We start from the raw sequence: 26,181 nt of genomic DNA, 5'->3' as shown, positions 1-26,181 counted from the left end.
CCCTCCAGGAACAATTTCATGTAGAGAACGTGTTACCACCACGAGGATCCACTTTTCAGTAGCACGACCCTTAGGAATAATGAGGAAACAGAGAATAGCGATCCTAGGAGGTTTTGTTGCTGTTCTAAGGTATGCCATTTCATGGCTCTAGCACAAACATAGTTTTATTGGCACACAGCCACACCTATATGCTTAATAATGTCTTTGGCTCCATTTTCACTACGAAAGTAGGGTCAAGTGGCTGGGATAGAGACCATGGGGCCCACAGAGAAAATATTTTGCCATCTGGCTTTTTATTAAAAAAAAAAGTTTGCCCACTCCTGGACTAGAACATAGATTTCTGCTAACCTCTCAAGCAGTGCACTTTGAGTGAGCTCTTTTAAATTAGAATTAATGAAGCACTGCGCCTGTTAGACATTTCACAAGTCTGCCGCCACTTGCTACCAGCATGACAGTGAGGGCTCCAACCATGTCTCTTACCTAGAGCTATATTTTGCTAACACTTCGTTTTTGAGGATGGAGTTACCCACTTGCTAAGAAAAAAAAAAAGTGTAATCAACTCTTATCTCAGGGTTAAATAGTTTCATTCTCTAAACTGATATAATTGACATAATGTGTGTTTTTATTGCACATCCACACATTCTGAGAGCACAGACTCAGCACCCTGTCATTGAGTGCTGGCCACAAGTTTGCAAACATTTGAGCTGGGGGATCTCCTTCCATCTTTTCCAGATGGGCCTTTCTCATAATGTTCAGTCTGAAACTTGGAGTCATGAACTCTGCATTGTGTTAGCAACTTGCTGGCCAGGCATCTCCAGCCTCTAACACAGAACGAGCATATGGAATGAATAAATGAAATACACTCAGATAACTAAGGGCAAGGGAAACAGTGACTTAACTTGACAGACAAGAATGACAAAGTTCTATAGTATTCCTAACCTAAGGCAACAGTGGGAAGAAATGTTAATTAGGGCAGCTTGTCTTATCCTCTTCCTCCAATGAGTTAAAACTTTTTATAACAAAACAGGCAGCCTAGCTTTCAAGTCAGCCTTGATGCTCGTCTGCTTAACTTGTGTCATCTCTCCTTTGCTCTGGTTTTCCTAGCTTCTCTGGACCCCGTTACCTATTGCCTCTTCCCTGAGACTGCCCACCACTGACAGCAGAGGTGTGCCCAGTTTTGTTGTACTCTTTGCTCCCTGCCCAGGAATCTCAAGAAACTGTGAGCTTTTCAACAGACACTGTGTTCTGAAGAAGGAGCACAGCATCTGGAGTTGAGCCTCAGTTTGGGTTCCAGGTCTGCCTGTACCTGGGCTGTATCTGTCTCTGAAAAATGAGATGGTAACACTCATTTTACAGTGTTGTGAAAAGAGCTTTGTAAATTGCTATATAAGTGATACAGACTTAAGCCCCAAAGTCCACTTAACCTTAAAAAAAAAAAAAAAAAAAAAAAAACCCTGCTTAAAATTCTAACATGTATTGCAAATTATAAAGAGTGCATGCTTTTTTTGGTTGGATATAGGTGCAGATACAGCAGAAGTAAAAAGAAAATTGCAACTGAATTTTCCTTGTCATGTCCTATTGCCTTTGGCTGCTCCTTCTCATTCTCAACCTGGAGATTTTCAGAGTCCCCATTGTGGCTCAGTGGTAACAACTAGACTAGGATCCATAAGAATGCAGGTTTGATCCCTAGCCTTGCTCAGTGGGTTAAGGATCCAGTTAGTGTTGCCGTGAGCTGTGGTGTAGGTCGAAGATGAGGCTTAGATCTGGCGTTGTGGCAATGGTGTAGGCTGGCAGCTGTAGCTCTGATTCAACCCTTAGCCATATGCCGCCCTGAAAAAAACAAAACGCAGGGGGAAAAAAAGATCCTACATGCCACAACCCCAGAAATCTATAAAATATAGTCATCCTTGATATCCACAGGGGATTGTGTCCAGGATGCTCTCAGATACGAAATCCCTTCAAGTCTCTTATATAAGATGGCATAGTATTTGCATATAATCCATACACATCCTTCTTATACTTTAAATCATCTCTAGGTTATTTATAATACCTAATATAATGTAAATGTTATGTAAATAGTTGTAAATACAATGTAAATGATATGTAAATAGTTGCTAGCACACATGGCAAATTCAAGTTTAGCTTTTTTGGAACTTCTGGAATTTTTTTGAATACTTTTGATCAAAGTTAATAGAGCCTATATGGTGGCAGAGCACCAACTGTGTTCCCTTAAATTGTTATTCCTACAAAAAGTACTTTCTTTCCAAACACCATATATCTTTTTAAAATGTGTTTTTAAAAACCTAGGTGTCTTCTATGTCAACACACAAGAGATAGGAGGCTTCCATTTTTAATGAGACTGGAATTGAAAAACATTCTTCGATACATCTCACAATATCTGAGATGGTGGCACTGCAGTCCACCAGCAGGGGATGCAGGGGCAGAATTGGGAAATGATAATAGAGCATTAGGTATTTATACTCACTATCTACTTAAAGCTGCTTAATGGCCACAGAAAGTTATGCTTAATGTGGGAGGTGGGATTTTTCTTAAACTCATCGAGTGCCTCAGATGCATTCTTAAAAATGGAACAATTTAAAAATGCCATGCAACATTTTTCCATATAGTGCATTTTCCATACACTTTTCCATATACTGCATTTTAAATATGACTAACAAGGTCATGAAATCTTGGAGTTGTAAGGAACCTCAGAAGTTACCTAGGGTAACTTAAAACTCAGTGAGGAATTAACCTTTGTAGCATTCCCACCAGCTGCTTAAAGATTTCTGTTAGTGAGGAGCAGCCCATTCTAGTAATCTTTACTGAACCTTCCAACTGACATTTATCTTAGGGCTTCCATCCGCCATCTGGAGTTACACTGATATATATATATATATATATATTTTTTTTTTTTTTGCCATTTCTAGGGCTGCTCCCATGGCATATGGAGGTTCCCAGGCTAGGGGTCTAATCAGAGCTGTAGCCACCGGCCTACACCACAGCTCACAGCAACGCCGGATCCATAACCCACTGAGCAAGGCCAGGGATCAAATCCACAACCTCATGGTTCCTAGTTGGATTCATTAACTACTGAGCCACGATGGAAACTCCTACAGTGTGGTATTAACTTGTAGAATTTCTGTTACCATTGTTCTTCATTTACAAGCATTTGGGGAATGCTTTCTGCACTAGGTGTTGGGGATACAGCAGCCCACAAAAATGGACATTATCTCTGTTCCATTGGAGCTAGATAGGGCCTGAGAGGTATCCTGGCCCAGTCCCTTAAAGGTTCTGATGAGGAGTTCTCTTGTGGCACAGCAGCTTGGGTTGCTGCTGTGGCTCAGGTTCGATCCCTGGCCCGGGAATTTCGACATGCTACAGGTGCAGCAAAAAAAAAAAAAAAAAAAAAAAAAAAAAATGGTTCTGATGAGAGAAGCAACTCACCAAATTCAGTAACTGGCCCCTCCCCCAACTGTTAGAACTAGAATCCTGACTTTCCAGTTATTTCTTTATATCACTACCTTTTTCATATTGAGCTCATATGCAACTAAAACTAAAACTTTTAGATTTTTTTAACTTAGGCTGCTGTTAAAATGGTTTCCCATCCTCTCATGCAGTTGGGTTTTGGAACTCAGAGAGAACAGTTCATTTATTACCATCTGATTTCATCTTGCTTTGGCTCTACTCTAACCTTGAAAGCTTTTTAGACTGTAATGATGTCTTCTAATGAATTTGCTTTTTTCCCCCACTTTCTTGTCTTCAGAATTGAATAAACCCACACTTATTTGTCTTTGATAAGAAATACTAAGCAGAAAAAAGCTGAAGAATAGGCTTGTGATTTTTTTTTTGGTCTTTTTTGCCATTTCTTGGGCCGATCCCGCGGCATATGGAGGTTCCCAGGCTAGGGGTCTAATCAGAGCTGTAGCCACCGGCCTACAGCAACATGGGATCCGAGCCGCATTTGCGACCTACACCACAGCTCACGGCAATGCTGGATCCTTAACCAACTGAGCAAGGGCAGGGATCGAACCCGCAGCCTCATGGTTCCTAGTTGGATTCGTTAACCACTGTGCCACAATGGGAACTCCAGAATAGGCTTGTGATTAAACCCTAGAGATCTCCCCCAGGTTAACAAAATGCTCTAACAGCCTTAGGACGTAAGTGGGAGAGCAGGTCTGTGGCTGTTTTGGTCAATACTGTATTCTCAAAGCCCAGCACGAGCCCAGGAGATGTGTGTTGAACTAATGACTAGCTATGAAAAATCCACTGGCCAGGATGGATCAGCCGATTGTGAACTATCTAGGCACTGCCATTGGACTCAGATATTTCCATTTTGTTCAGCGGGACCTTTTGGTGCCCTGCCTTTTGCAGAGAAGCTTAATTCTTGTGTGTTACCTAAGGCTTCCCTTAACCATCTGTTCAAGGAACCCTTTTGAATATGGGAATGTGGTTAGTCAGTGAAATGGTCTTAGTGGTTCTGCTGGCTCCTGATAGTCACTCATTCTGTGTCCAAGTGCTTACAGAATTTCTGCAAGTTATGTAGGGTTATTTGGAATATAAATTCACTAATATTATACCCACCCCTCAGCAGTTCCACCATTTCTGTAAAGTATATTTGGAAGAGAAGACTAGTGGAAGATTGTCTGGGTAAGAATTAGAAAGAGCTGAGCAAGATTTGCTTGTAATAGGTATTTCCTTTAAGTTTCTGGTTTAGTTTTGTCAACATTTCTTCCCTGAGGAAGATCAGAGCTGCTTCTGCGTGGAGAAGACTGTGAAGACATCAGGCCAGAGAGATAAAAACAAGTTAGGAAGGATGTCTTATAGTGCAGTGCCTACAGACCCCACTAAGCGGGTCAGGACACCTGGATTCTCAGCCCTGCTTTGCTGCCTGTGAGAACCCAACTAAGGAGCAAGTCTCCAAAAGCACTTACTAGAGTGGCAGGACCAGGCGGGGGTTGTTGCTACAATCATGGAGAGAGGGGAGCATGAAGAACTTAAATAAAGTAGAAAGGAAGTCCTTTTTGACATAAACTTTGTCCTGACAGAGTAAAGCATATTTCATGTTTAAGCATTATTAAATTAGGCAGCTGTAGTCGTTGCTTTCATTCATTCAATAAATAAAATTCGATTCCTCCCAGCTGTGTGCCTCAAAAAGTAAAGAAGAGAAATATGTCTTACCAAATAGAACAGTTCTTAAAGTAGCTCAGTGCATCTTGACTATCTCAGCTTGAAAAGGTTAATGTATCTTGTAGTTGTCCTCCAGTTGCTAGAAGAACCTATTGTAGGACTTTTTTTTTTCTTAATGACTGCACCCACACACGTAGCATATGGAAGTTCCCCTACCAGGAACTGAATCTGAGCCACAGCTGTGAATTACACTGCAGGTGCAGCAATGCCGGATACTTTAACCCACGGCACTCAAACCTACACCTCCTCAATGACCTGAGCTGCTGCAGTCAGATTCTTAACCCACTGCACCACAGCGGGAACTCCTACTGTAGAAGTTTTGACAATGCAGATCCTCCTCAATTGTAGGAAGACCGTGGGGCAGGAGCAAGGGTTGTAGGCGAGGGGAGCATGTGTGGGGGGGAGGAACCAAAAAAGTCTACATTTGACATTGTGGACCTATTCATCGTTCCTGTGGCTTCTGTGTATTGAACACAGAAGAACAACAGAACATTACGAACTTCAAAATGCTCTAGGAAACATAATCCTTGGGCTCTAAAAGAAGGCCTACTGATTTGCAGGGAGAAGGTGGATCAGCCAGGATTTACTTGCATGTTTAAATGGGTTATAGAGCTGATATGTGTAATCACGGTTTGTATTAAACCCTGTATGCGCATGACCTTTTTTTAGGGTGTTGGATTTCTACTCCTTTACAGTATCATGTTTTAGGTAAAGTCAGAATGTTGCACAACTTAAAATAGTTTAGTAATTATCTTTACTAGTTAGCTCATGTTTTCTCCTTGGATGACCCTGAATCTAGCATGCTTGGGCTTAGAATTTCATTGAAATTTGGGTTTGTTTAGTTGTTTTTTCCTGTTTGCACCTTTTATTTTTATTATTTATTTATTTATTTATTTAGTCTTTTTAGGTCCTCACCCATGGCATATGGAAGTTCCCAGGCTAGGGGTCGAATCGGTGCTGTAGCTGCCAGCCTACGCCCCAGCCACAGCAATGCCAGATCCAAGCCGTGTCTGTGACCTACACCACAGCTCACGGCAACGCTGGACCCCTGACCCACTGAGTGAGGCCAGGGATGGAACCCAAGTCTTCATGGATACTAGTTGGGTTCGTTACCAGTGAGTCACAATGGGAACTCCTTGCCCAGCATGTTTTTGATGCAAAGTAATGTCAGTACCCGATGAATTATTAGTTATTATTTGTTACTGTTAATAACTTATCTTTGGGTTTTGAGAATGGCAGTCTTGAGTCTATCTCTGTAAAGATGGTAAGGCTGTGATGTTACCTTACTGTTTCTCTCAAGGTTCAATGGTTGCAGAAAGTTAAAACCTACTCAGAGCAGCTCTGCTCAAGAGAGCTGCAGCAGACTCCCTAGGATAGGAAGGGCAGTGGCCAAGAACATGAGGTTTGGAGTCCTGTTTGAATCAGTCTCTACCACTTACAGCCCCAAAGGGCAGATTATTGACTCTCCCTAAGCCTTAGTTTCCTCACATGTTAAATGTGAATAGTAAGGATTTTAAAAGCTCCTTAATTCATGGGCTCTTTTGAAGATGATAGGACTTTGTTCCTGGTGCTCTCCCCATAGCTGGAGTACCCAGGACCAGCACATCATGTGGACGCCTGCCTACACTGATTGCAGACAGTATCCAAATAAGCAGATAATTGATTGGACTGCTAGGCTCTCTTTCCGTTTCTTTTTTTTTTTGTCTTTTTGCCATTTCAGGGCCACTCCCGCAGCAGATGGAGGTTCCCAGGCTAGGGGTCTAATCGGAGCTGTAGTCACTGGCCTACGCCAGAGCCGCAGCAACGCGGGATCCAAGCCGCGTCTGCAACCTACACCACAGCTCATGGAAATGCCGGATCCTTAACCCACTGAGCAAGGCCAGGGATCCAACACGCAACGTCATGGTGCCTAGTCGGATTCCTTAACCACTGCGCCACGACCGGAACTCCTCTTTCCGTTTCTATTGAAGTATGGTATACAGAAATAGAAGTGCACAAGTTAGAAGATGAATTATCAAGAGTGAACACACCTGTCGCCACTATTGAGGTCAAGAGAGACAGCACGTGGTCAGCATCCAAGAAGCTCTCCTCCAGCCTCTTCCAATTTTACTTCCTCCCTCTTCACAGAGGTTATGAGTGTCCTGAATTCTAACACCAGAGATTATTTCTGCCTGCTTTTTAACTTTGTGTAAATGGGTATCATCGTGTCTGTTCTTTGTGTACTTGGCCTTCTTTAGCTCAGCATTATGGCTGAGAGATTCTCCATGGTGTCATGTGAGGATGTGGTTTATTCACTTTCATTTTGTATAATGTACTTTTCTCTGTATTTCTCTCTTTCTTCTGCTGTGGGTTGTTTCCAAGTTGGGGTTATCATGAACAGTGTTCCACTAAGAACTTCAGTGAACATTTTTGGTGTCCTTATGGGACATAAACCTTGTTGAATGTTCTAAATCTTGTTGAATGTTCTATAGCGAGTGTAATAGCTGGGTCATTGGGCACATGTTCTGTTTTAGTGAGTAACACTTAACAAGTTTTCCAGAGTAATTGTACCAGTTTCTTCAGCTTTGGGTTTGTTTCTTTTTACTACCACTTAAATTTTTATTTATTAAATTAACAAAATTAGTTTCTCAATTCGGTGAATACAAAGATATTCTAGGAAGGATTTCCCAAAGTGTGGAATTCTAGTCCTGCCAGGGGTGCTGAAACTTAAAATAGATTCTTTTAAGATTAATTTGAGGGAATTCCTGTTGTGGCTCAGCAGGTTAAGGACCCGACATTGTCTCTGTGAGGATGCAGTTTCAATCCCTGGCCTCGATCAGGGGTTAAGGATCTGGCGTTGCCCCAAGTTGCAGTGTAGGTCGCAGATGCAGCTCAGATCCAGTGTTGCCATGGCCGTGGTGTGAGTCCCAGCCACAACTCCGATTTGACCCCCAGCCCAGGAACTTCCATATGCCATAGGTGCAGCTGTAAAAAATAAATAATTTTTTAAAAGATAAATTTGAGAGACTTAGTGTAAATTTGAGAAGACTTGTCCACTTCTCAGAGAATGTACATTAGCGTATTAAAAACCTGAAAAGTCCTCCATTAAAAAATAATAGTTGGATGATTTCCAGTGTTTTTGGTCCACAGACCTTTTGAAGCTCTGTAACATCTGTAGTTAAGACAGATGCAGCTATCTTTGGCTGCCATAAAGTTTTATGCTTAATAACAGAGATGCCGGTTCCTTTTCCAAGAATAGTGGTTTCATTTAATGGTTAAAGCATTTGCACGCCTAATAACCTGGAGGGGGACAACTGTTTTGTCTCTGGAGGTCTTCTGGGCTTTTCTGTTATTTGAAATGTTTCTTCAGCTATTACAGATCAACCACCAAATCAACAAGTAATTATTACTGATGCCCTGCTGTGCACTCAGCATTGTGCTAGACATGTGAGATAGAGAAGATTGTTTAATATAAATTATTTAGAATCTAGTTGACAAATACGTGTGCAGTTAATATCACAAGTTTATTTCTTCATAAAATGCAAATTATTTTAAAATTATAGATATCATTTATTTCTTAACAGTGCTATGTGACATTATTTAAGAAGTCAGTAATAAAATAATAGTGTACTTCCCTGTTGGCCTTTGATATTTTCGTATTCATCGATGTTTTAGGTTTTTCTTTCTGTCCCTCCCCTGGGACATTGGGTTCAGATTGGTGTCAGGGTTCACAAAGCCTACTGCTCAGCTGGGCTAAGGAGACCAGTACTCCCACTCTCCGGGAATGAGCTGGTCCCTCCCAGGTCTCAGGCCAGGCCAGTTTGATTTCTATGACATCATAGTGTGTGTATTTGTATGCTTGAATGTCATCGAACTTCAGAAACTACTGAGTGCCCCTGTGCTGACTGGTTAATTCATGTTCTCCACATAAACCTCACAGTAACTGGGTGAGGGTACTGATGCTTGATTTATATCTGAAAGAAGATGCTTTTGAGAAGTTATTTTCTCCAGGGTCACACAACCATTAAGTGTTGCAGCAAAGATTTAGGGTGAGCCATCTAGCTGTATATTTATTATGCTTTTTTTCCTGTTTTGATAAATGTAAAATACAAAGAAAACTATAAGAGAAGGCCTATATTTCTATCACCCTGAATTATCAACTGATAGCATTTTGTAGTACTTGTGTCTAGTCCATTTTTCCTGTTATCCCCACATGTCCCCTTCATTCTTTCACAGCAATGCCCACACTGCTTAGTTGGAAGGTATTCCTGTAGTCCCTTTAAAAAATAGGATTTTTGCGGGGCGGGGGGGGGGGTCGTTCGTTTTTAAGATGAAGAGAAAGAAGAGTTTATTAAAATAAGAGACTCTGCTAATGCAGCAGGACAACTTTCTGGTAATCAGGGAGAGCTGACCAAAAAATAGTTTTATATACAGGTACAGCTTCTGAAAGCTCACTGTTCCTTGTATGGGGTTTAAAACTGTTTAAATGGTATTATATATATGTGTGTAATTGTTCAAATTGCATTTTTTACTCAACAGTTTGTTTTTCAGAACTATTAATATTTTGAATAGTTTTACATTGTACAAATCCAGTTCATTTTCTTTAATTATCTTGTAGGATTCCACTGAAAGACAGACCAAGTTTTATTTATCTCTTATATTATGGATAGACATTTAGGTTTTCTCAAATTTTCTGCTTTCATAGCTCCCTAATGAGCAGGTGTGTACATGTATGAGGGTTTTTCTAGGGTGTGTTCCCATAAAAGAAATGGTTGGTTTTCAATTTTACTAGATATAGATGTGTTGCTTACCAGAGGTGGGGTGTCACAGTTGCTACTTCCACCCATAGTGTATGACCAATGGCATTTACTCCAGTAACTGATTAATATTAAACTTTGATATTTTCTGACGTGTTAAAAATTTGGTATTAATTTCCATTTCCCTGATTGATATTGAGATTGACCCTGGTTTCATGTCTGTTGACCATTCTTATTTCTTCGTGTTCACTTGTCACTCATTTTCCTTTTGATTTATAAGTACTTTTTTTTTTTTTTTTTTTTTTTTTTTTGCTTTTGCTTTTGCTTTTGCTTTTGCTTTTGCGGGCTACATCTGCAGCATATGGAAGTTCCCAGGCTAGGGGGCAAATCAGAGCCGCATCTGCGAGCTATACCACAGCTCACGGCAGTGCCAGAAACTTAACCCATTGAGCAAGGCCAGAGATTGAACCCACATCCTCATGGATACTAGCTGGGTTTGTTAATTGCTGAGCCACAATGGGAACTCCTTGATTTATAAGTTTTATATAAACTTTATACAAAGAGAAAATGATAGAAGATTATTACAAATATACCTTCTGTAACAAATATATATCCAGGGAGTTCCCATCATGGCTCAGTGGTTAACGAATCTGACTGGGAACCATGAGGTTGCAGGTTTGATCCCTGGCCTTGCTCAGTGGGTAAGGATCTGGTGTTGCCTTGAGCTGTGGTGTAGGTCACAGACGCGGCTCAGATCTGGTGTTGCTATGGCTGTGGCTGTGGCATAGGCCAGCAGCCACAGCTCCGATTGGATCCCTGACCTAGGAACTTCCATATGCTGCGGGAGCAGCCCAAGAAAAAGGCAAAAAAAAAAATACAAAAAAACCCAAAACAGAACAAATATATATCCAGAAGAGATTCTGTTTCCCAGTCCTTTGTTTTACTTGTAATAATTGTTTTTTTCTGAGTCTGTGGCTTATCATTTAACTGTGTTTATGGTGTCTTGTCCCCTGTAGTTTTATATTTTGTTGTGACCCATTCTATTTCCCCTCTCTTTTGTGGAATGTGTTTTTTATGACTTGTTTATGAAAACTTTCCCCATGTAGAGGTCACAAATCTATTCTGCAATATTTTCCTGTAATGGCATTTTTTTTTACATACCCAATATTTTATTTTGGAAATAAATATGAATATAACTTTTTTCACATTTATTCCAAAACAATTTATTGAATCCTTTCTCCATTGGTTTGCAGAGCCACTTCTGCCTTTTTTTGGGGGGGGGGCTCTTTGTAGGGCCGCATCCAAGGTACATGGAGGTCCCCAGGCTAGGGGCTGAATCAGAGCTGTAACCCCTGGCCTATGCCACAGCCACATCAGATCCAAGCAAAATCTGCAACCTACACCACAGCTCAGGGCAATGCTGGATCCTTAACCCTCTGATCAAGGCCAGGGATGGAACCCGAGTCCTCATGGACACTAGTCAGATTGGTTTCCACTGAGCCATGACAGCAACTCCCACTTTTGCCATTTTTTAAGTCCATATGGATAGGTGGGTCTATTTCAGGTCTTGCTACTCAGTTATTTATCTATTCTATTACTCTGGTGTAATCACTGTAGCTCTGCAAAAAGCTTTAATAATACCCACTCCCATTCCAACTCCAACTTCATTCTTTGTTTTCAAAATTGTATTGGTTATTCCCAGATCATTAAGTTCCTTTCACAGTCCTATGAATTTATTGATTAATTTGGGGACGTAGAATCTTACACTGGAGTTTCCTTGTCCCCAAATATATTATCTCTTTCATTTATTCACGTCTTTTTTTATATTCTTCAGAAAAGTTTTTACATCATGGTTCTGCATGTCTATTGTTAGCTTTACTTGACACTATAGTTTTTGTTGTTACTGTGTTTTACCAGTTTCTTTTTCTTTTTTTTAGTGGAGTTTTTTTTGTTGTTGTTGTTTATTAAAACTTTAGGGTGTAAAAGCTAAACATGGATGTGAAATTAACATGGTTTGCCATCTGGTGATTTCACATATATTATGTTATCAATCCTCACGCTGTTGCACTGAGAGGTAGTAGTCTTGTCCCCTGTTTTTACATATGAGAGTGCAAGCGAGAAGTTAATGACTTGCCCAGTTCTCAGGGCTGGATAGTGACAAAGCCATAATTCAAGTGTTTACTTCCTCTTCTGCATTGTTTCTTTAGAACTATTTCTCATACTTAATTTACATGTAAAAAAATTTACAGTCTTCATTAAGGAATGACATGACCTTAGTTAGTATGAAATCAGTTGCGTATGTCAGATAGTATAGTATATAGAGACTGAAGATGGTGAAACCTGAAAATTTCTAAAGTTTTAATTAGATATCTGTGTTCTTTAGTTACAAATTGTAGCACAAATTGTTTTTTACCCCTCTTTTCTCTCCTCATTTCTTATATACATTCCCCAATGCAATCCCTATGGGTTACTTGGGCAGTATGTAGTATTTATAGAGAGGACAATACAAGCATTTTCTCTGGACACAGCAGAGACACATACTCATAGATGAATTCAGCAAACAAGGAAAATTTGCTTTGGCAGAGACTTTAATAAAGTTCTACAGCTATACTGTGTTGTATATGCAATATCTTGAATTATGAGGAATTGATTGTCACTGGCTTTTTCTTAAATTATTGATGTAAATCTAAGTGTTCCAGTGGCTACCTAGGCATTAGGCACATGCATTCCTTTTTTTTTTTTTTTGCTTTTAAGTCCACACCTGTGGCATATGGAAGTTTCCAGGCCAGGGGTCCAATCAGAGCTATAGCTGCTGGCCTGTGTGAGATCCAAGCCACATCTGTGACCTACACCACAGCTCACGGCAACACCAGATCATTAACCCACTGAGCAAAGCCAGGGATCGAACCCACATTCTCATGGATCCGAGTTGAGTTCATTACCACTGAGCCATGAAGAGAACTCCCAAAATTCTTTTAGGAGCCGTGAGTTTTCTCAGGCAGCCATTGCTTTTTGTTTTGTTTCGCTTTTTAAGGCCACACCTCCAGCATATTGAAGTTCCTAGGCTAGGGGTCAGATTGGAGGTATAGCTTCTGGCATACACCACAGCTCATGGGCAAGGCCAGATCCTTTAACCCACTGAGCGGGGCCAAGGATCAAACCCATGTCCTCATGGATACTAGTCATGTTTGTTTCCACTGAGGCACAACAGGAACTCCAGTCATTCCTTATTAATAATGGAAAGAGAGCTGTTAAAAACACTTAAAATAAGACTACCAATACAAGGAAGTTTAACAAAGCATGTATTTTCCATTGAAACTTGGCCAGTTTTTACCTGACCATATCTGGTTTATGAATTTATAAAATTACTTTATTAAAAAAATTAAGTTTTTTTCTAAATAGAAGTATAGTTGATTTACATCATGTTAGTTTCAAGTGTATAGCATAGTGATTCAGTCTTTTCCCTTATACCTTATTACAAAATATTGAATATAGTTCCCTGTGCTATACAGTAGGTCCTTGCTGGTTATAATTTTATAAATAGTAGTGTGTATATGTAAATCCCCACATCCTCTATCCCTCCCTCACCTTTCTCCTTTGCTAACCATAAGTTTATTTGCTATGTATCTGGGTCTGTTCCCCTTGTGTAAATAAGTTTCATTTGTTTTGAGGTTTTTTGTTTTGGGTTTTTTTTTTTAGATTCTACATATAAGTGATATTTGTCTTTGTCTGACTTACTTCACTTAGTATAATAATTTCTAGTTCCATCCATGTTGCTGCAAATGGCATTATTTCATTCCTTTTATGGCTGAGGAATATAAATATATACCACGTCCTTATCCATTCTTCTGTCAATAGACGTTTAGGTCGCTTTTATGTCTTGGCTGTTGTAAAGCCAAGAATATTGGATTGCTACTATGAATATTGGATTGCATGTATCTCTTCAAATTAGAATTTTCTCCAGATATATGTGCAAGAGTAGGATTGCTGGATCTCATGGTAATTCTAGTTTTGTTTTTTTAAGGAACTTCTATCCTGTTCTATATAGTGGCTGTACCAATTTATATTCCTACCAACAGTGTAGGAAAGTTTTTTTTTCTCCACACCTTTTCCAGCATTTATTATTTGTAGGCTTATTGATGATGGGCATTCTGACCAAAATGAGGTGATACTTCATTGTAGTTTGATTTGAATTTCTCTAATAATTAGCGATGTTGAGCATTTTTTCATGTGCCTATTGGCCATTCGTATGCCTTCTTTGGAGAAATGTCTTTTTAGATCTTCTGCCCATCTTTTGATTCATTTTTTTTTTATTATCATTATTGAGCTGTATAAGCTATTTTTATATTATTAAAATCCTTGTCAGTCACATCATTTGCACATATTTTCTCCCATTCTATAGGTTGTCTTTTCATTTTATTTATGAGTTCCTTTGCTGTGCAAAAGTTTATAAGTTTGATTAGGTCCCATTTGTATATTTTTGTTTTTATTTCCATTACTCTAAGAGACAGATCTAAAAAGATATTGTGGCAAGAGTTCCCATTGTGGCTTAGCATTAGTAAACCCGACTAGTATCTGTGAGGATGCAGGTTCAATCCCTGACCTCATTCAGTGGGTTAAGGATCTGGCATTGCCGTGAGCTGTCATGTAGGTCTCAAATGTGGCTCAGATCCTGTGTTTCTGTGGCTGTGGTGTAGGCTGGCAGCTGCAGCTCCAATTCAACCCCTAGCTTGGGAACTTCCATGTGCTGAAGGTGCAGCCCTTAAAAAAAGACAAAAATAAATAAATAAATAAATGAAAACATATTGCTACAATTTATGTCAAAGAGCATTCTGCCTATATTTTCTTCTAAGAGATTTTTAATATCTGGTGTTAAATTTGGGTCTTTAATCCATTTTGTGTTTATTTTTCTATATAGTGTGGGAGAATGTTCTACTTTTATTCTTTTACATGTAGCTGTGCAGTATTCTCTGCACTATTTACTGAAGAGTATCTTTTCTCCATTGTATATTCTTGCCTCCTTTGTTGTAGGTTACTTGACCATAGGTATGTGGGTTGATATCAAAACCAGACAAAGATACTATAAAACAAGAAAATTACAGGCTATTATCATTGATGAACATAGACACAGAAATCCTAACAAATGACTAGCCAAACAAAATCCAACAGTACATTAAAAGGATCATACACCATGATCAAGTGAGATATATCCCAGGGATGCAAGGATTTTTCAATATCCACAAACCAGTCAGTGTGATATACCATATTAGCAAATTGAAGAATAAAATCCATATAATCATCTCAATAGATGCAGAAAAAGCTTTTGATAAAATTCAGCATTCATGTATGATGAAAACTCTTTAAAAAATGGCCATAGAGGGAACATACCTCGATGTAATAAAGGCCACATATGACAGACTCACAGCTAACATCATACTCAACAGTGGAAAGCTGGAAGCATTTCCTCTAAGAGCAGGAATAAGACAAGGATGCCCATTCTTGCCACTTTTATTCAACAGAGGTTTGAAAGTCCTAGCCACAGCAATCAGAGAATTAAAAATAAATAAAAGGAATCCAGTTGGAAAAGAAGTAAAACTGTCACTGTTTGCAGATGACATGGAATTATGCATAGTAAATCCTAAAGATGCCACCAGAAAACTGCTAAAGCTTCTAAATGGGTTCAGTAAAATTGTAGATCATAAAATTAATACACCGAAGTAAGTTGCATTTCCATAAGCAACAGAAGATCAGAAAGAGAAATTCAGGAAACAATCACATTTACCATTGCATCAAAAGGAATAAAATACCATTTTTATCAAAAAGAATAAAGTATGGCATTCCCATCGTGGTGCAGCAGAAACGAATTTGACTAGGAACCATGAGGTTGTGGGTTTTGATTCCTGGTCTTACTCAGACAGCGGGTTAAGTGCTGAGACCAGCTCAGCAGGATGGGGCTGAAGAACGGGTGCTGTGAAACTTAAGGGGAAAAGTTAACATAAAACAAGACACAGAGACATTTATCTTAAGTAAAGGTGGGAACCAGGGAACCCAAGGTCTCAGGGACCAAGAGCACCACCTTAAGAAAGCACACTGCTTTTATTGTGCTCTTTAGGATTATGTCACGTGAGAAGGGGGTTGTAGGTGCAGGATATAGGTTTTTTTAAGTTATTTTAAAAGTCACAGAGCTGGTTGCTGATTAAGCTTTTACTCTGACCTTTAGGCATTTAACAATCATTAGCATTTGAGGAAGCTTGGTGTCAGCTATGTATAGCATCTAGAGAATCACCATTGTGCTTCTGCAGACAGCGTGCCTATCTGCAGCAACCCAGCGTGCCTAGGTTTGCACCTAGGTCTTCTTTGCTAATGCATATCCAGCTAACGACCCCTCATAAACCCCTTGGGGATATGGGGCTCCTCTTTTATTCTTAAGAGGACATATCACGCTGTGCAAAGGGCATGCCAGTCTACACAGGTCGGCGTGCCTAGACCAACGCGTTAAGTCCTCATTCAGCTGACCCTATGAATAACTTATGCCTTTAGGTCTTTGTTCTTTAGCTTAAGTCATTCACTGTCACTGCGACTGTTTTTCAAGCAGAAAAATGGGGTAAAGTAAAGCAGGACAAGATAGAGTTTTCAGCAAAGAGGCTAAGAAAATATTGTAGAAACATGTCTCATGACAGTTAAGGATCTGGTGTTGTCATGAGCTGTGGTGTAGGTCACAGACGGAGCTCGGATCCTGTGTTGCTGTGGCTGTGGCTTAGGCCTGCAGTTGTAGGTTCCATTCAACCCCTAGCCTGGTTGAATGGGAAAAAAAAAAAAAAAAGAATAAAATACCTAGGAATAAATCTACCTCAGGAGGCAAAAGACCTGTATTCTGATAACTGTAAGACTCTGATGAAAGAAATTGAGGATGACCCAAACAAGTAGAAAGATATACTGTGTTCTTGGATTAGAAGAATAAATATTGTTAAAATGACTACTACCCAAGGCAATGTACACATTCTGTGCAATCCCTATCAAATTACCAATAACATTTTTCACAGAAATAGAACAAAAAAGGTTTAAATTTGTATGAAAATACAAAAGATCCTCACTAGCCAAAGCAGTCTCTTATTGTTCTTATTGTTCTTGCAAAATAGTCTTGAGAAAGAGAAATGGAGTGGAAGGAAGCAGATTCCCTCACTTCAGGCTGTACTACAAAGCTAGTTATCAAAATAGCATGGTACTGGCAGAAAAACAGACATATAGATCAATGGAACAGGATTTTTTTTTTTAATGTTTCTGATTTTTGTGTAAGCTCATATCCCATATCTTGGTAAACTTATTAGTTCTTATATATTGTCTTTTTCTCCTTGAGTTTTCTATGTAGACAACTATATAATATGGAAGTAACAGCATTTTTTTACTTTTCCTTAACAATTCATTTTATGTCTTATTTTCTCTTCTTGTTTAGTGGATAAGACTCTCTAGAACAACACTGAATAGTAGAATTGATAATGGGCATCTTTATCTTGCTCCTGACTTCATTGGAAATGTTTCTGAAGTTTCATCGTTAAGTTTGCTGTGGCTTTTTCAACAGGTTAGGAAACTTACTTTCTGTTCCTAATGCTTTTTTTTTTTTTTTGTCTTTTTAGGGCTGCACCTGTGGCATATGGAAGTTGCCTGCCAGGCTAGGGGTCCAGTCAGAGCTACAGCTGCCGGCCTACACCACAGCCACAGCAACACCAAATCCAAGTTGCGTCTGAAACCTGCACCTCAGCTCACAGCAATGCCGGATCCTTAGCCCACTGAGTAAGGCCAGAGATCCAACCGGAAACCTCATGGTTCCTAGTTGGATTCGTTTCTACTGCCCCACGTAGGGAACTCCCTAATGCTTATTTTTTTAGATAATCATCTTCATTGGGTTTTGTTTTTTATTTTGTTTTATCTTTGTTATTCCTTTTATTTTCTTAGTAATGATACTGGAATTTTTTAAAGCTTCTTGTACTCAGTTCATTTATTTTCAAGCCATTTTTAAAAATACTTTATGTGGAGTTCCCATTGTGGCTCAGCAGAAACAAATCTGACTAGCATCTGTGAGGACTCAGGTTTGATCGCTGGCCTTGCTCAGTAGGTTAAGGATCTGGCATTGCCACGAGCTGTTGTGTAGGTTGCAAATGTGGCTCAGGTTTGGTATTGCTTTGGCTGTAGTGTAGGCCAGTGGCTACAGCTCTGATTCGACCCCCTAGCCTGGGAACCTCCACATACAGACTAAAGAGTCTGCATACTATATATCATTCCATTTTTGTGACATTCTGGTAAAGGCAAAATTTTAGGGATGAAGAACATCAGTGGTTGCCTGGGGATTGGGGAAAGGATTGATTACAAAAGAATACTAGTAGAATATTTGTGGTGATAGAACTGTTTCATATCTTGATTATGCTGGTAGTTACATGAATGTTAAAACTTACAGAACAGACAATAAAAAGGATGGATTTTACTGTATGTAAATTAGACAGCAGTAAAAAATATATCACATGGATACATTATTGTTACAAATTAATTTTCTTTAAGGATTGTTTTAGTTATATCCAGTGCATTTTATATGTAACATTTCTTTAAGTAGGAAGGGAAAATTTTTTATTTTCTTTGTTTTGAATTTTAATGTATCCAAGTATCTTAAGAATCAAAATGATATTTAAAATATATAATGTAATATAATGTAACAGTGTAATGTAACAAGGTAATGTTACATAATAAAGTAATATCAAGTGGTATAACAAATATAAAAAGGCGTGCTTACACCTTTTTTTCTAACCCACCCCATTTCTTTCTGTCCACTTGTGTGTGTGTCTTGTATTGTTTTTCTATGTTCATGCAAATGTCGATTTTATTTCTTCTTTTCTAACACAAAAGTTAAATATTATAAACATTGTCCTATATCCTATTTCTTCACTTGATCTATTATAGAAATCTTTCCATTTCAGTACTTAGCGAAAATCCTTATTTTTTAATTTAACAATTATGTAGCTTTCCATTGGGTGGATGTATTATGGTTTATGTAAGAAATCCCTCGTGATCCCTCAGTTTATTTTTGATTACTGATTATTGCAAATAATTTTATAGCCAATAACTTTATTTATTTATTTATTTTTGTCTTTTTGCTATTTTTTTGGGCCGCTCCCACGGCATGTGGAGGTTCCCAGGCTAGGGGTCGAATCGGAGCTGTAGCCACTGGCCTACACCAGAGCCACAGCAATGCAGGATCTGAGCCAAATCTGCAACCTACACCACAGCTCACGGCAACGCCAGATCGTTAACCCACTGAGCAAGGGCAGGGACCGAACCCGCAACCTCATGGTTCCTAGTCGGATTCGTTAACCACTGCGCCACGACGGGAACTCCGCCAATAACTTTATATACATAACATTATTTTGGATATATATACCTACATCTGAAATAAATTTCAGGAACAAAATTACTGATAAAAGAATAAATGTATTTGTAGTATGTATAAATACTATTTCCAAATTGCCCTTCATAGACATGTTATCTTTTTTTTTTTTTTTTTTTGCCTTTTCTAGGGCTGCTTCCTGCGGCATATGGAGGTTCCCAGGCTAGGGGTCCGATTGGAGCTATAGCCGCGGACCTACGCCAGAATCACAGCAACACGGGATCCGAGCCATGTCTGCAACCTATACCACAGCTCACGGCAACACTGGATTGTTAACCCACTGAGCAAGGCCAGAGATCGAACCTGCAACCTCATGGTTCCTAGTTGAATTCGTTAACCACTGCGCCACGAAGGGAACTCCGACATGTTATCATTTTTTACTCCACCAAAAATGTATTAGACAAAGAACTCATACATTCCTTAACTCTCTTTAGTTTCTATTACTGAAATATTTTAAAGTAAATACAGATATTGGGACATTCTACTCCTAAATATATCAGTGTGTTGACTCTTAAAAATGGGAAAACCACAGCATTCTCTTATAGCACAGTGGGTTCAGGATCCAGCATTGTCACTGCAGCCACTTGGGTCACCTCTGTGGTGCTGGTTTGATCCCTGGCCTGGGAACTTCCATGTGCCACAGGCACAGCCCAAAAAAATGAGCAAATATCTTAGAATTTTTAAAAAATTTAATAGCTTTATTGGAGTATACTTACACTCCAAAATATTATTTTATTTTAATTGTACAAATCATTTTTGTACAAGTGATTTTTATTAAATTTACAGAGTTATACAGCCATTACCACAATCAAAATTTAAAATACATCCATTACCTCAAAAAGATCCTTTATGTCCATTTGCAGTTAGTCACTGATCCCAACCCCAGGTAACCACTAACCTATTACCTATAGATTTTCCTGTCCTGGGCATTTCATATATGTGGTCTTTCATGTTGGACTTCTTCTCCTTAGCATAATGTTTTTTAGGTTCATCCATGTTGTGAAGTCTTTTTTTTTTATAATTGAAGTATGGTTTACAATTTCTGGTATACAGCAAACTAGATTCAGTTTTATACATACGCATATACATATATTCTTTTCCATTGTAGTTTATTATAAGATATTGAACATAGTTCCCCATGCTATGTAGTATGACCTTGTTGTTTATTTATTTTGTACGCAGTTGTTTGTATCTGCTAATCCCAAACTCCTAATTTATCCCTCCCCCCTTCCCTTTTGTTAGCCATAAGTTTATTTTCTATGTCTTTGAGTCTGTTTCTGTATTCTAAATGAGAGCATTGGTATCATATTTTAGATTCCATGTGTAATTGGTATCATATGATATTTGTCTTTGTCTGGCTTACTTCACTTAGTATGATAATCTCTAGGTCCACCCATGTTGCTGCAAATTATTTCATTCTTTTTATGGCTGACTAATAAATAGTTTGTTGTGTGTATATACTATATCTTTATTCATCTGTCAGAGGACATTTAGGTTGCTTCTATGTCTTGGCTACTGTAAATAGTGCTGTTATGAATATTGAGGTGTGTGTATCTTTTTGAATTAGAGTTTCCCCCAGGTATATGATCACTGGCAACTTAATCTCAAGAATAGAATTCCCCAGGGAAGCCATCCCCATGTTTTGAATTCTTAACAAAAATTTTATTATAGCCCGTATCAGTACTTTGTTCCCCTTGATACGTGAAAAGTATTCCATTGTGTGGATATCACATATTTATTTACTGAGGAACATTTTCAGTTAACATCATCACACCTAACAAAATGAATAATCCTTTTCACACCACCTGATATCTAGACTGTCTTTAGTTTCTCCAGGAACCAGTCTGGGATCACACATTGCAATTTTGATTTTTTTTGTTCGTGGTGGTGGTGGGGTTTTTTCGGGCTGCAGCTGTGGCATGTGGAAGTCCCCAGGCTAGGGGTTGAATCAGAGCTGAAACTGCTGACCTACACCACAGCCACAGCAATGCTGGATCCTTAACCCCCTGAATGAGGCCAGGGATCGAACCCTCATCCTCATGGATACTAGTCGAATTCATTATTGCTGAGCCACAATGGGAACTCTCATACATTGCAGTTTTGTGTGTTCCTTTTCTCTTTTAACCTAGAGCCATTGTTTCATGGAATTGACTCTCTGCAAATACCATGCTAGGTGTCCCATAGAACCTCCTGAGTTTGTTTGAGCAGAGTTCTTAGCTTGTTCTTCTATCCTCTGTATTCCATGTAAAACATGGTTAGATTCCAATTAAACATTTTTGCTGGGATGTACACTTCACATTGTATCTCATTAAGAGACACATTTTATGATGTTTGTTCTATTATCTGTAATGCTGAGATTGATGATTAGATGAGAGTAGTAGCATAATAATTCCTCCAGTGTTAATTTTTTATTTTTTATTTTTTCAGTCTTCCCAGTAAAAAGTAATCTTTGTGGTATTACTTTGGTACTGTATAGATGTCTGATTTCCCATCAGTCTCTTGTTTGATGATTAAAACACTGATTGATAATCATTGCCTGAATGAGTAATTTCTTTTTTTCTTTTTTTTTCTTTTTTTTTGTTTTTCTAGGTCCTCACCCATGGCATATGGGAGTTCCCAGGCTAAGGGTAGAGTCAGGGCTGTAGTTGCCACCTTACATGGCAATGCCAGATCCTTAACCCACTGAAGGCCAGGTTTTGAACCCACATCCTCATGGATATCAGTTGGGTTCATTACCTTTGAGCCACTACGGGAACTCCTGAATCAGTAATTTCATGAAAGGTTGCAAAATGATATTTTCTTATTCTGTCATTCTGTCTACTTTTTTTTTTTTTTTTTTTGCTTTTTAGGGCCACATTTGTGATACATGGAAGTTCCCAGGCCAGGTGTCAAATCAGAGCTTCAGTTTCCAGACTACACCACGGCCACAGCAATGTGGGATCCAAGCCACATCTGTGACCTGCACCACAGCTCATGGCAACACCAGATCCCTGACCCACTGAACAAGGCCAGGGATCGAACCCTCATTCTCATGGATACTAGTCGGATTCATTTCCACTGCACCACAACAGAAACTCCTCTCTACATTCTTAACTGGTATTTTTCTATTAAGAAGAGCTTTTCCTTTTCACTTGGAGCTATTTGCTTCTCTTAAACTACAGATCATTCTTTAAAGCAAAACAACAACAAAATTTTACCATTTTCTCCCCCAGTAGTTTTCAAGTAAGTGATTGGTAAAATAGCTGCCTCATTGAAATGTTATAATTGCTGATATTTAGTTGCAGATATTTTATAATTACCCATAGGGTATTCTCTTTAAGTTTATGGATTAAACAAAAGTTGGGTATGTAAGGGTTTTGAGTTTCCATGCAGCTTTTTTGTTTGTTCACTTATGTGTTTTTCAAGTTATATTTTTGTAGTTAAATTGAAATAATACTGTGGTCAGATAATGGGGCCTGTATTAAGCTGAGTTTTGATGCCTATATTAAATTGTGTTTCGAAAAATTTGGGAGACAGCTTATGTAACTTGTTATGACGGTTCGTTTTTGTTTTTGTTTTTGTTTTTTAAGGGCTGCACCTGTGGCACATGGAGAATCCCAGGCCAGAGGTCAAATTGGAGCTGAAGCTAAGGCTCACACCACAGCCACAGCAACACCAGATCCGAGCCACATCTGCGATCTACACTGCAGCTCATGGCAATGCCAAATCCCTAACCTGCTGAGTAAGGCCAGGGATCGAACCCACATCCTCATGGATCCTGATCAGGTTTGTAAGGCTCTGAGCCATGACAGGAATTCTTATGTTGGGTTTTTAAATAAATGTTTTATGTGGTCTTGAAAAGAATATTCCTATTATTATTATTATTATTCTTTTTAAGGCCACACCCACGGCATATGGAGGTTCCCAGGGTAGGGGTCTAATTGGAGCTGTAGCCGCTGGCCTACATCATAGCCACCGCAACACCAGATCCGAGTTGCGTCTGCAACCTACACCTCAGGTCACAGCAACGCTGGATCCTTAACCCACTGAGCAAGGCCAGGGATCGAACCTGCAAGCTCGTGGTTCCTAGTCGGATTCGTTTCTATTGCAACACGATGGGAACTCCAGAATATTCCTATTTTAAATTGGATGAAAGCTGCTAAATCAAGATTATTATAATGTTAATAATATTATATGGAATACTCATATCCCTTTTTTTTGTCTGCTTGATATATCAGTTAGAAAGATTCATTAAAAATCTCCTATTAGGATTACAGATTTTTCCATTTGTACTTATACTTTTCAGGGTTTGTTTTTTATATGTTTTGAGACTATGTTTTTATGTTTATATAGCTTCATGATTGTTAAATTATCTTGTTGGATGGTTTCCTTTATTAGTAACAAAATCTCCTTGTCCATTTTAAACGCTATTCTTTTAAAATACACGTTAATAAATAACTACAGCAGATTTCTGATTGGCATTTTCCTGATTTTTTTATTTCCTAATTTTTAAACTTTTTATATTGTTTTGTTTTAGGCATGTGTCTTGTAAGTAGTATATGGTAGAGCTTTAAGCCTGTCTGAGAATCTCTGTTTTTCAGTAGGTGAGTTTGCAATTATATTTACTGTGATACTTTTACTTCTGTCATCTTTTGTGTTTTCCATTTGCTGTGCATTTTCTTTTTTTATCTTCTCCTGCCCTTCGTTGAACTGATAGCTTGCTCTATTTCTTTTATTTCTCAAATCTGTATTGAACATATATGTTCTATATCTGTTCTTTCAGTGGTTACTCTAAAGGTTAATATACATTTTTGGATGAATTTTTTTGCAAAATGTTTAAATTTATTACTCTTTCCTTATTCCTCTTGAGCTAAATAAGAATATTAACATATTTTTATTTTCCTCTGAAACTCTTCTTACAGCAACTGTGTCATTTTTATGTAATGTCTTAGTTTCACTTTTTTTGCTGCACACACACAATACTGCTTTTGTGCTTGTTCTCTTTCTCTCTTTTACTATGTAAATTTGTTAGTTTTCACTATCTTTCAATAATCTACTTACTTTGCTTATTACATCCCTTCCTTCCTCCTGAGTTCATTTTGCTTCATACTAAAATACATACCCTTGGTATTTCTCTTAGCTAGAGTTTGTGCACTTTTTAAGTCCTTGTCTGTTTAAAAGTGTCTTTATTTTGGGAGTTCCCGTCATGGCGCAGTGGTTAACGAATCCAACTAGGACATGAGGTTGCGGGTTCTATCCCTGGCCTTGTTCAGTGGGTTAAGGATCCAATGTTGCCGTGAGCTGTTATGTAGGTTGTAGACGCAGCTCGGATCCCAAGTTGCTGTGGCTCTTGTGTAAGCCAGCAGCTACAGCTCCGATTGGACCCCTAGTCTGGGAACCTCCATATGCCTGGGTGCAACCCTAGAAAAGGCAAAAAGACAAAAAAAAATTTAAAAAATAAAAGTGTTTCTATTTCATCTTCATTTCAGTTGAACTCTAAAACTCACCTGTAAAATATGTACAACAAAACCAATGGCCCAAACATAGGGTTATTGAAAGGAATTCATATGTGTTGAAATTCTTTATAAGCTATTTTGTGTGTGCATTTAATGCTATTAGTATTATTAGCTAATATAAATCACATTTAAGTTATATTAGAATTATTGTTTTGAATGGATTTTAGAAATCATTTCTGACTGTACTGAGATGATATTTACTGAAATGATAAAGAGTAATACCTACTAGAAATATCATGAATTGTACGTGTTCACACCTTCGGAGAAGACCTGGGACCTGCTAGCTTAGAGTTCCTACCATTCGATGGAACTTTGAGACATGCAAGCATGAAGTCCAGTGTTTTGACTTTATTTTTATCTATTTATAGCAACAATGCACAAATAGTGTAGAAAATCCAAATGATACAAAAAGAAAAAAAACAAATCTTCCTGAAATCCCACAGAATCAAAACCTTAGCATATTGGAACATATCCTTCCAGACATCTTGCTGTGCATGTGTGGCTATATGGATTTATGGACACTTGTCTTTTCATCTTTCAAAAGGAATCATACTACATATGCAGTTTTGCAACTGCATTTTTCACTTTATATATCAGGGGAATACAGATAAGCATCACTGAATATAATTAGTAAGTGTATACTGTTACATGGATGTATCATAGTTTTGTTTAACCAGCTCCCTATTGGGAGACTTTAAAATAAAATAATTTTTTGTATTATAAATTATGTACAGTTGCCAGGTTATTTCTTTTACATAAATTGCTAGCAGTGGTATTGGTGAAAGAGTGTACACAGTCAAATTTTTGATACATATTTAATATTTCTCTCTGGAAAGTACACAGGAATGATTCTTTTTCTCACACAAACTGAGTATTTTCATTTTTTTCCTTTAATTTTCCAGTTTGAGACCTTTGGCAGTATCTCTGCTTAATTGTGAGTTTGAATATTTTTTCTTTTTTTATTGATCGTTTATAATTTTGAGAATTTCCCTTTTGAGAATTTATTTTTGTATTCATCTGTTTTTTAATAATCTGTGCGAACTCTTTTTTTATTTGGCTTATAAATTATTTATCATAAATATCTCATGTTTTTCCCTCTGTGTTTTTTTATCTTTCAACCTGGTTTGTGCTTATAAAAATTGTGGGGTTTTTTTGTTTATTTTGCTTTACAACTTTGTTCAAGAACTGTTTGAAATTTTATTTGATCAAAATTTCCTGTATGAGTTCTGGGTTGTTTCCTTACATGGGACAATTGAAAGTTCTTCCCTACATCAAAATTATTAAAACATTCATCCATATTTCCTTTTAGTGCTCTTACAGGTTTATTTTT

At 38.3% G+C, this 26,181-nt stretch overlaps 1 protein-coding gene across 13 annotated transcripts in view; it reads left to right on the top strand.

The window, feature by feature from the left end:
• Positions 1-26,181, top strand: part of B3GALNT1 (beta-1,3-N-acetylgalactosaminyltransferase 1 (globoside blood group)) — a 38,458-nt gene that overhangs the window by 6,257 nt on the left and 6,020 nt on the right. For 3 of the 13 annotated variants that reach the window (XM_005652413.3, XM_021068551.1, XM_021068555.1), the window contains 2 exons: positions 23,873-23,939; positions 25,754-25,785. The exons of 6 other annotated variants lie outside the window; for them this stretch is intronic. The gene's annotated coding sequence lies outside the window, so the exon portion shown is untranslated. Of the gene's footprint in view, positions 1-17,376; positions 17,503-23,872; positions 23,940-25,753; positions 25,786-26,181 lie in introns of all 13 variants that reach the window. 4 more of the 13 variants (XM_021068552.1, XM_021068560.1, XM_021068553.1 and 1 more) reach the window with 4 other exon arrangements.

The sequence above is a fragment of the Sus scrofa genome, chromosome 13, assembly GCF_000003025.6.
Source record: "Sus scrofa isolate TJ Tabasco breed Duroc chromosome 13, Sscrofa11.1, whole genome shotgun sequence".
NCBI classification, from domain to species: Eukaryota; Metazoa; Chordata; class Mammalia; order Artiodactyla; family Suidae; genus Sus; species Sus scrofa.
Note: the sequence above shows the minus strand (reverse complement) of the source record. Positions and strands in the feature narration are given on the sequence as shown.